An 8,225-nucleotide genomic window follows, 5' to 3' on the forward strand; every position below is an offset into this window, starting at 1 on the left:
CCCCCACAGGGTTTCTCTGTGTAGCCCTGGCTGTCCTGGAACTCACTGTGTAGACCAGGCTGGCCTCCGAACTCAAAGATCCACCTGCCTCTGCCTCCCAAGTGCTGGGATTAAAGGCGTGCACCACCACTGTCCAGCCTGACCAAGCTCTTTTTAAGATATAGAGAAGAAGCTGTTAATTCAGTGTTTTGAAGGGAATATGCCATCTATATGAACACAGCTAGTTCTTATGTGTCATTGGTTAACAAATGCTTGCTTGCCTTGCGTGTGTGTTGCTGAGGATGGAACCTCAGTCCTTATGTATGCTAGCAAAAATCATGACATAGGTTAACAAATGTCAATTGTAGTGCCCTGTTAGGTCTCTATAATTTGGCAGATCCGTAAGGAAAATGTGAAAGTCCATCCAAAACCCTAGGGGACATGTCATTTATATAACTTTATATTGGAGACCTCCTGTGCAGTGTTCACTCTGTCCACATTTCAGTGTGAATGTAATTTTTTTTCGAGACAGGGTTTCTCTGTGTAGCCCTGGCTGTCTTGGAACTCAACTCTGTAGACCAGGCTGGCCTCGAACTCAGAAATCCGCCTGCCTTTGACTCCCAAGTGCTGCCACCACCGCCCGGCGAATCTTAAGAATCTTATAGAGCTGATGCTCCTGGGAAACAGGTAAGTCTGCAGCAGAGTCAAGCATGTTATGGAACCTCCAGTCCTTCCACTGCTAGTTAAAGGATTAATGAGTATGCTTTGCTCACATGGGTAACCAGACTTGATCAGGTTATTTTGAACAATTTTTGAAAGAGAGAATTAGAAAAAAAAATAAGGCATAACTTGTGTCTTAAGGTTTCTAGTGTTGTGGTAAAAAACATGACTACAGGCATCTTGGGAGGAAAAAGGGTTTATTACATTTTACAGCTTGTAGTCCTTCATCCAGGAAGTTATGGCAGGAACTCAAGGTAGGACCTAGAGGCAGCAGCTGAAGCTTACATAGGCCAGGGAAGAGTGCTGCTCACTGGCTTACTGTGTGCGTGCGTGCGTGTTGTGTGTGTGTGTGTATTGTTTAGGAATACCAGTCCTATGTATGCTAAGCAAGTGTTCTACTACTGAACCACATTTTAAGCCCTTCTTGGGTTATTACTTTTTTTTTCTTTTCTTTTTGGTTTTTTGAGACAGGGTTTCTCTGTGTAGCCTTGGCTGTCCTGGAACTCACTCTGTAGACCAGGTTGGCCTTGTACTCAGAAATCCACCTGCCTCTGCCTCCCAAGTGCTGGGATTGGGTTATTACTTTTAAAATGGGTAGAATTTTAAAAATACTTAACATGTCTATGTGTGCATGTACACCATAACATGTATGTAGAGGTCAAAGGATGACTTAAGAGAGTCAGTTCTTTCTAATTTCTATGTCTCACGGATTGAATTTACGTCATGATGGTTAGTTCCAAACACTTCCGTCTACTGAGTTGTCTCATCGTCCCAGAATTCTAGAACTTATATTGATTAGGAGGATCAAGGAGGGGGCTGGAGAGATGGCTCAGAGGTTAAGAGCACTGACTGCTCTTCTGAAGGTCCTGAGTTCAATTCCCAGCAACCACATGGTGGCTCACAACCATTAGTAAAGAGACCTGACGCCCTCTTCTGGAGTGTCTGAAGATAGCTACAGTGTACTTACATATGTAAATCTTAAAAAAAAAGGAGGATCAAGGAGTACAGAAATAAGCATAAACTTAGATGCTACACCTAAATGATATCTGAAATTATGGCAACAATATCTTTATCTCAACCGATAACTACATTCAGTGGTGGGATTTTAACCATACACACACACACACACACACACACACACACACACACACACACACACACACGTTTGAGTGGCTTATAGGTTGAAGCTGGGTAGCTTAACAATGACGTCTCCTGAGTGAAAGGGCAAGAATCCAAGTTGTTCAGTCCAGGAGACAGGGTGTCTCAGCTGTCCCAATCTGGTGGTGGAGTCCCAGAGGATTTCTGGAGAGCCACTGGTATTCAGTCTATGCTGGAATCCCAAAGAAGCACATTCTAATAACTGCCAAGGAATGCATCAGCAACAGGACGATCTTGCCATAGAGAGTGAGGGCAAGCAAAAGCTAATACAGGAAGGTGTGGCCCCAATTTAGGATGAGTTTTCCCACCTGGAACCATTAAGTCAAGCAATCCCTTCCAGGCATGCCTGGCTGCAGGGGATTTTAGTTGACTCCAGATGAAGTCAGGTTGACAACCAAGGTCAGCTATCACTCTGTGAATGCCATTTTGTGTTTAGATGCTTATGAGCCATGGGAGAGACAAAGTTTTTCTTTAGATACAAAAAGAGAGAAGGGTCAGGACTGTCTAGGAGGAGGTCATAAACCAGGTGTGGCATTATACACCTGGAATCTCTGCTCTTGAGTCTAGGGCAGGGGATTTGTAAGTTTGAGACCAGCAAGGGCTACAGAGGGAAACCTCATCTCAAAAAGGAGAGTGCATAGAAGAAAAGGGAGAAGAGGATGAGTGAAGAAAGAAAGAAAAGCCTATAACAATTGTTCTGGTGCAAGACAATCTGAAGAAGTGGGGAAGAAAGAGCCAAGGCACCAGTAGCCATTGGAGAACAAAAGCAGAGATTTTAATGACAATAGGATCAGGCTTAGAGTTTCTTTTGGGAATTAAATACTTATGTATACATACCAGTTCAGACTACTGAGAACTCAAAAGTTGGCTACCCAGGCCCTTGGATATACAAACACAAACACCACACACACACACACACACACACACACACACACACAAATGCTGATTGAGCACAAATCTCAGGATTGATCCTTTACAGGGAAAATGCACCACCTCTAACAACAAAAGAAACGCCAAACTGCTCCTGAACAACAAAAATAAATGCTGGGCTAGAGTGTAATTCAGTTGTAGAATCCATGCTTTGTGAGGTCCTGGTTTCAATCTCCAGAGCGAGGGTAAAAAAAAATCCCCAAACATTATAAGATAAAAGCAACAATGCCATAATACAGACAGCATCGATGCATGTGCGGCTTAATATATATATATGTAGGCCACCCTATGAGACAACTACTGCTATTTACATCTTAGAGCTGAGTAAGAAGGCACTGGGATTTGCCTGAAGTTACATACCTATTCAGAACCGGTTCACAGGTCACACAGTGCATTCTCCTAACCTGCTAAAATTACAGAGTTACTAAGATATTAGGGTAAGAGAGTTGTTATTTTTAAGTGTTGAGCTGGATGGAGCTACCTGGAAAGTAGCTGAAAATACTACATTCAGGAACAACTGGGAACCGAGAAGTAATTTGGGGACTTTTAAAGAGCAACAACACAGGAAAGGGACAGAGAACTCAGGGTCGAACTGTAGGATCTAAAAAACAAAAATCAAAACAAAACAAAACAAAACTCAGAGCTAGCAACTCAATCAGAAGACTAGGGAACGATGTAGGTACAGATTCAAAGAAGCAACTTAAAAATGTTTCAAGGGTGGATGGGGCCTGGTGAAGGACATGACTGCCTCTGCTCCCCCAATCCCCCTTGGGTAGATTTTACTGTATCTTTCGCTCCATATCCTTCTGCCTCAGTCTCCCAAGGCTGTGGTTGGAGCACCCACGGCCGCCCTGATTCTCTTCAGACATGTGGCTGGGTAAGGAACATTGAGAGTACAGCAAGTTGAGGGAGTTAACAGCCCTGATTTTTTTTTTTAAAAGATAAATGGAAACTTGAAAAAACAGAAAGAATCCAGAAGATAAAATACTGAAGATATTCTAGCAAAAAGGCAATGGCATTCAGGCAGGACTGGATTGGGAGAGAAGGGAGGGGAGAATGGCTAAATTAGGTGAGATTTTTTTTTTTTGAGATCACGACTACAAATGTTAATACAGAATATCAGCTCTTTATCAGAGTCCCACAGATTCGAGATTAAGAAAATAGATTAAATTACATAGGACTAAGGCTTGGAGCCCGCACCCTCTTTTAACAAGGCAAGCTAGAGGCTCTGCGGAGAACACAATAGGAAGTCAATCAGAGGCTAGTAAACGAGATACTTTGCTGAAATAAATGTATCTACACAAGGACCGTCATGAATTCATACCAAAGTTCCTCCAGTGATGCGTAACACACTTTGCAACCTTTGAGATAGATACCAGAGACATTTGACGTTCTAGCTAGCTAGCCAGCCCTCCAGACTATAAACAAGTTTAACGTTTCTAAGGAGATCTTGAAAATGCAGCTGCCTCTGCCAGTAAAAAAAAATTGAGTCAGAAACGAGGCTGATGACCTACAAGAACAAGAATTCACTTTTGTGGTGCGGAGTTATAAGTAGGCGGAAGGTTAGGAGCCTTGGTCAAGGACAGCTAAGGTAGAGAGCAGCAGGGAAGGGGTCAAGATCTATGGCTGGCCATTTCCCTTTCGGCTAGGGTCCATTATCCGCACGTCCGTTTGAGAACCACCGAAAGCAGTCCTAGGCGGTGGGAGGAGAATCTTAATTCCTCGCAGTCTATCTTCGCAGTGCAGCTTCTCCTTTCTCACTAACTAAGCCAATGCTGCCGCCTTATGCAAAGCCTGCACCTCGGCGAGAGCCTGCTTTACAGAGGCAGGACGACGCCAATCGGCCTGGAGCGGTCACTGTTTCCTTTAGCTCCACGGCAGGGGGCGGGGGGGGGAGTCCCGCTCCCTCGAAACCTTTTCAACCTCGTTTTGGGAAGCGCCTCATCAAATAATAAAACCGGGGATTCAATTCTAGGTTGGAGACTCCTGCTAAGCGTGGAGGGAGCAGGGCTCGGGGACGGGTGGGCACGGCTCGTCCCCGATAACGGCGGGTGTGGGCGGCTCGGCAGCCTCCGGGCGGGAGCCGAGCGCGGCCCCCGCCGAGGAGGGGCCTCGGCGGAAGAGCTAGCTGGAGGGGGGGGCGGACTCCTTCCCCGCTCTCGGAGAAGCTCTAAAAATGGCGGGCAGCAACCCCAGCGAGCGGGTCGCGCAGGCGCCGCGGAGTCCGTCCTTCCGCTCGCCTCGGGCGGCCCACGAGCCGTCCACAGCGCCCAGGTCCAGGCGTCTCGGCGGCTCGCCATTGGCCGAGCGGGGCAGGGGGGCGGTGCCGCCACGCCGAGGCCACGTTTCCCGCGCCGCTGCTGCGCGTGCGCGCCCCCCGGAGGCGAGCGGGAGCGCGCGCCCCCGGCCGAGGGCCCCCGCTCGCGCCTCAACTCCCTCCCCTTTCCGGGCAGGCCCGTCCTGTCAGCGAGGCAGTGAGCCCCGCGGCCAGCAGAGGGCGGTCGGGACCCGAGTCTGCAGCGGCGCCATTGGCGTGTGGAAAATGCCACCAGATGGCGGGTTAGGATTGCAGCTCCGTTGAAGGCGCGGCCCCCGCTCCCGAACCCCCGGCGACCACCCCGTAACAACCCCCCCACATCGGGAATAACACACCGGAGACTTTTGGGGGGAAACGAGGTCGACGGCCGACAGCGCCCGCATGGGCGGCTGAGGTGAGCGCGGGCGGCGGCGGCGGCGGCGGCGGGGGGCGGGAAAGGGGGAATGCGGCGGCGGCGGCGGCGGCGCGGGGGCTGGAAGCGCCGATCCAAGATGGAGGCCGGGCGAGAGCTTGGGAGCGCGAGCGGCGGGCGAGCGGGCGGGCGGGCGGGCCGGCGCGGAATCCGCGCGGGGGAGGGAGGCCGGCCGCGCGGGCCTGTGCGCTGCGCTGCGCGGCGCGGCGGCTGCGGGCGGCCGAGCGTCCCGGACCTGCTGTGGGCGCGGCGGGCGCTCCGGCTCCCTCCACCCCTCCCGCGGGCCGCGGAGACCGTGCCCCCGCCCGGCCGCCCGGGCTGCACGGCGGTAGCGCGGAAGCCTTTGTGGCGCGCTCGGGCCCGCCGCCAAGCCCGCCCTCCGCACCCCCCCGCCCGGGCTCTCGGGACTCGCCCGCGCCGGGGCCAGCCTAGGCGGGCTGGCGCGAACGCCTTCCGCCGCCCTGCGTTTCTGCGGTGCTTTAGCGGCGGCGGCGGCGGAGGAGGAGGAGGCAGCGTCACATGACAACGAGCTGGCTTCTTCCGAGGGTCCTGGGGGTCGCTCAGCCCGACTGCTGTCCCAGGCCTCGGGTTGCTGGGGTGGGGTAGGGGGCTGAGGACCCGGGCCGACGGGGCGTCGCAGCCTGGCTTTCCCGCTATCCGTCCGTCTGAGCTCCGGACGGGGGTTGGGGGGAGCCTCCTGGTGAAACGTGTCCAGGCCGGAGCACTGCCCCGCTAGTTTCCCAATCCCCCGGGAGATGAGGCCAATAAAAGTTGTTTTTCCTCTTCTCTGAATGTGGGGGGCGGGATGAAGGGCTGGGAAACCCGAGTGCTTGGAGTTGGACCTGAGCCCCACTTGGAGGGGTCCGAACCGAGTGCTGTTTGTGTGTGCATGGGGACCATAACGTTTTCTGCTTTTCGGATTGTCACGTCACCCGCTTCTGCCTACATTAGGATTGTTAGTGATTCTTTCCACATTGCAGACAGTCGTGTCCTGGGAGTGTTAAGCTGTGGGGATGGTTTTGGAGCCCTATAGACCCTAAGTAGTTCAGTTCGTGGTATCGAGTTATTTGCTGTTGAAGTTGGTGTCAAGATGAGGGGTATGTTTATTCTCTCCTGGTTGTGCTTAGAAATAGCTATATTTTACATCTAGCAAAAGTAGTGTTTGCTAAAGTACCAAAATCCGCATAAAGTTGTACGATGTGTAACTTAATGGAATTTGTAACTTTACCTTTAGGTTTCTCAATGTTTTTTTTTTTTTTTTATAGAAATTGCAAATTCTGATGTCGAAGCTCTCTTATGGAAATGTACAGGACAGTGGGAATAAAAACGTTTTGTGTATGATCTTAGAATGTTTTGTGTATGGTCTTAGAATGTATATAAATCGAGGCTAAAAAATGACTAAGAAATACTGAAAGAACAAGGAATGATATTTCATTGTTTTTAATTATGGGGAATGTAACACATTTTTTTTTTACCCGAATAAACTTGTAAAAGAAACCCCACAGGTGTTTTTTCTTTGCATTTTACAACTGTACTTTAGAGTTCTGCATGTTGGTCTATGCTTGTAATTCTGTTTACTGAGAAGGCAGAGGTGGGGGAATCATAAGTTGAAATTAGTATGGACATTTTATGAGATATTGTCTTTAAAATTGCAAAATAAATAGGTCTATTACTATGTGGTTGTCCCCACCACAACCAACAGTATCTCATTGTGTAGCCCAGGCTGGCCTTGAAATCACTATGCATGTAGTCTAAGGTGGCCTTTAATTTAGGGCAGTTCTTTTCTTCAGCCTATGGAGTTCGAAATCATAGGTAGGTGTCAGGCCAGCCAATTACTGAATGGCTCTTTTGTTTTTTGTTTTTTGTTTTTTTTGTTTTTTGTTTTTTTCTTCAGAAAGGATCTTGGTATGTAGTTCAAGATGGCCTTGAATTTATAGCAATTCTTCTGTTTCATACTTTCAAATGCTGGTATTACAGCCACTCTTGGCTTTGAAAGTTTTTTTTTAAAATTCAAGCTGTGTTGCAGGGCGAGTCTTGAACTGAAGTTTTTTGAGACATCCCCTAGGTTTGTGATCTTGGTTTTACTTTTTAACTATCTTGTAAAAGAACAAGACTATCTTCTTTTAACTTTTTAAATCTTACCTTCCTCAATTCTAAAGTTGAGATAAGCTAGTGATTCTTTTACACATTGAAAACACTTTTTAGGTAAAACTTAAAAATTTATAGTTATAATCCCTGTTTTCCTTGCTTGATTATAGATGGATATATCTTAATAATCTCACTACTATGGGAGATTTAATGCGTCTTTGCTACCTTTTGGCCAAAACTCGTAATTATTATTATTTTATTTATTTTTGACGTATGATCTTAATAGCAGTTCACAAAATGGCTACTCTAGGAATCAGTGTTTCTGACTTCTGTCTCTAATTTCTGTAGATTTTAAGACCTCTTTCAAAAGTTAGCCTGATTAGATCAGGCTCACCGAGATAATCTTTTATGTAATTTCAGTTAACTATAAGGACATTAATTACACAGACAAAAATACCCTTTTCCCTCTCTAGTATAATCATAGGAAAGTTATCCCAGTATATTTACAGAATCTTTCCCACTCTCAAGGAAAAGGTAGTGTGGCCATCATGTATTTACTTCTAATGGGGAGAGAAGCATCTTCACATTTACCCTTATAGAATCTGAATATAAGGAAAAGAC

General features: G+C 47.9%; 1 long non-coding RNA gene across 1 annotated transcript; it reads left to right on the forward strand.

Moving 5' to 3' along the window:
• The first annotated feature begins 5,854 nt into the window (after positions 1-5,854).
• On the forward strand, positions 5,855-6,865 carry LOC116073957. Its single transcript, XR_004111978.1, has 2 exons — positions 5,855-6,613; positions 6,782-6,865. It is a non-coding gene; the product is annotated as an uncharacterized LOC116073957 (long non-coding RNA).
• The last annotated feature ends 1,360 nt before the right edge of the window (positions 6,866-8,225 follow it).

This window comes from Mastomys coucha, unplaced genomic scaffold (genome assembly GCF_008632895.1).
Source record: "Mastomys coucha isolate ucsf_1 unplaced genomic scaffold, UCSF_Mcou_1 pScaffold23, whole genome shotgun sequence".
Taxonomy (NCBI): Eukaryota; Metazoa; Chordata; class Mammalia; order Rodentia; family Muridae; genus Mastomys; species Mastomys coucha.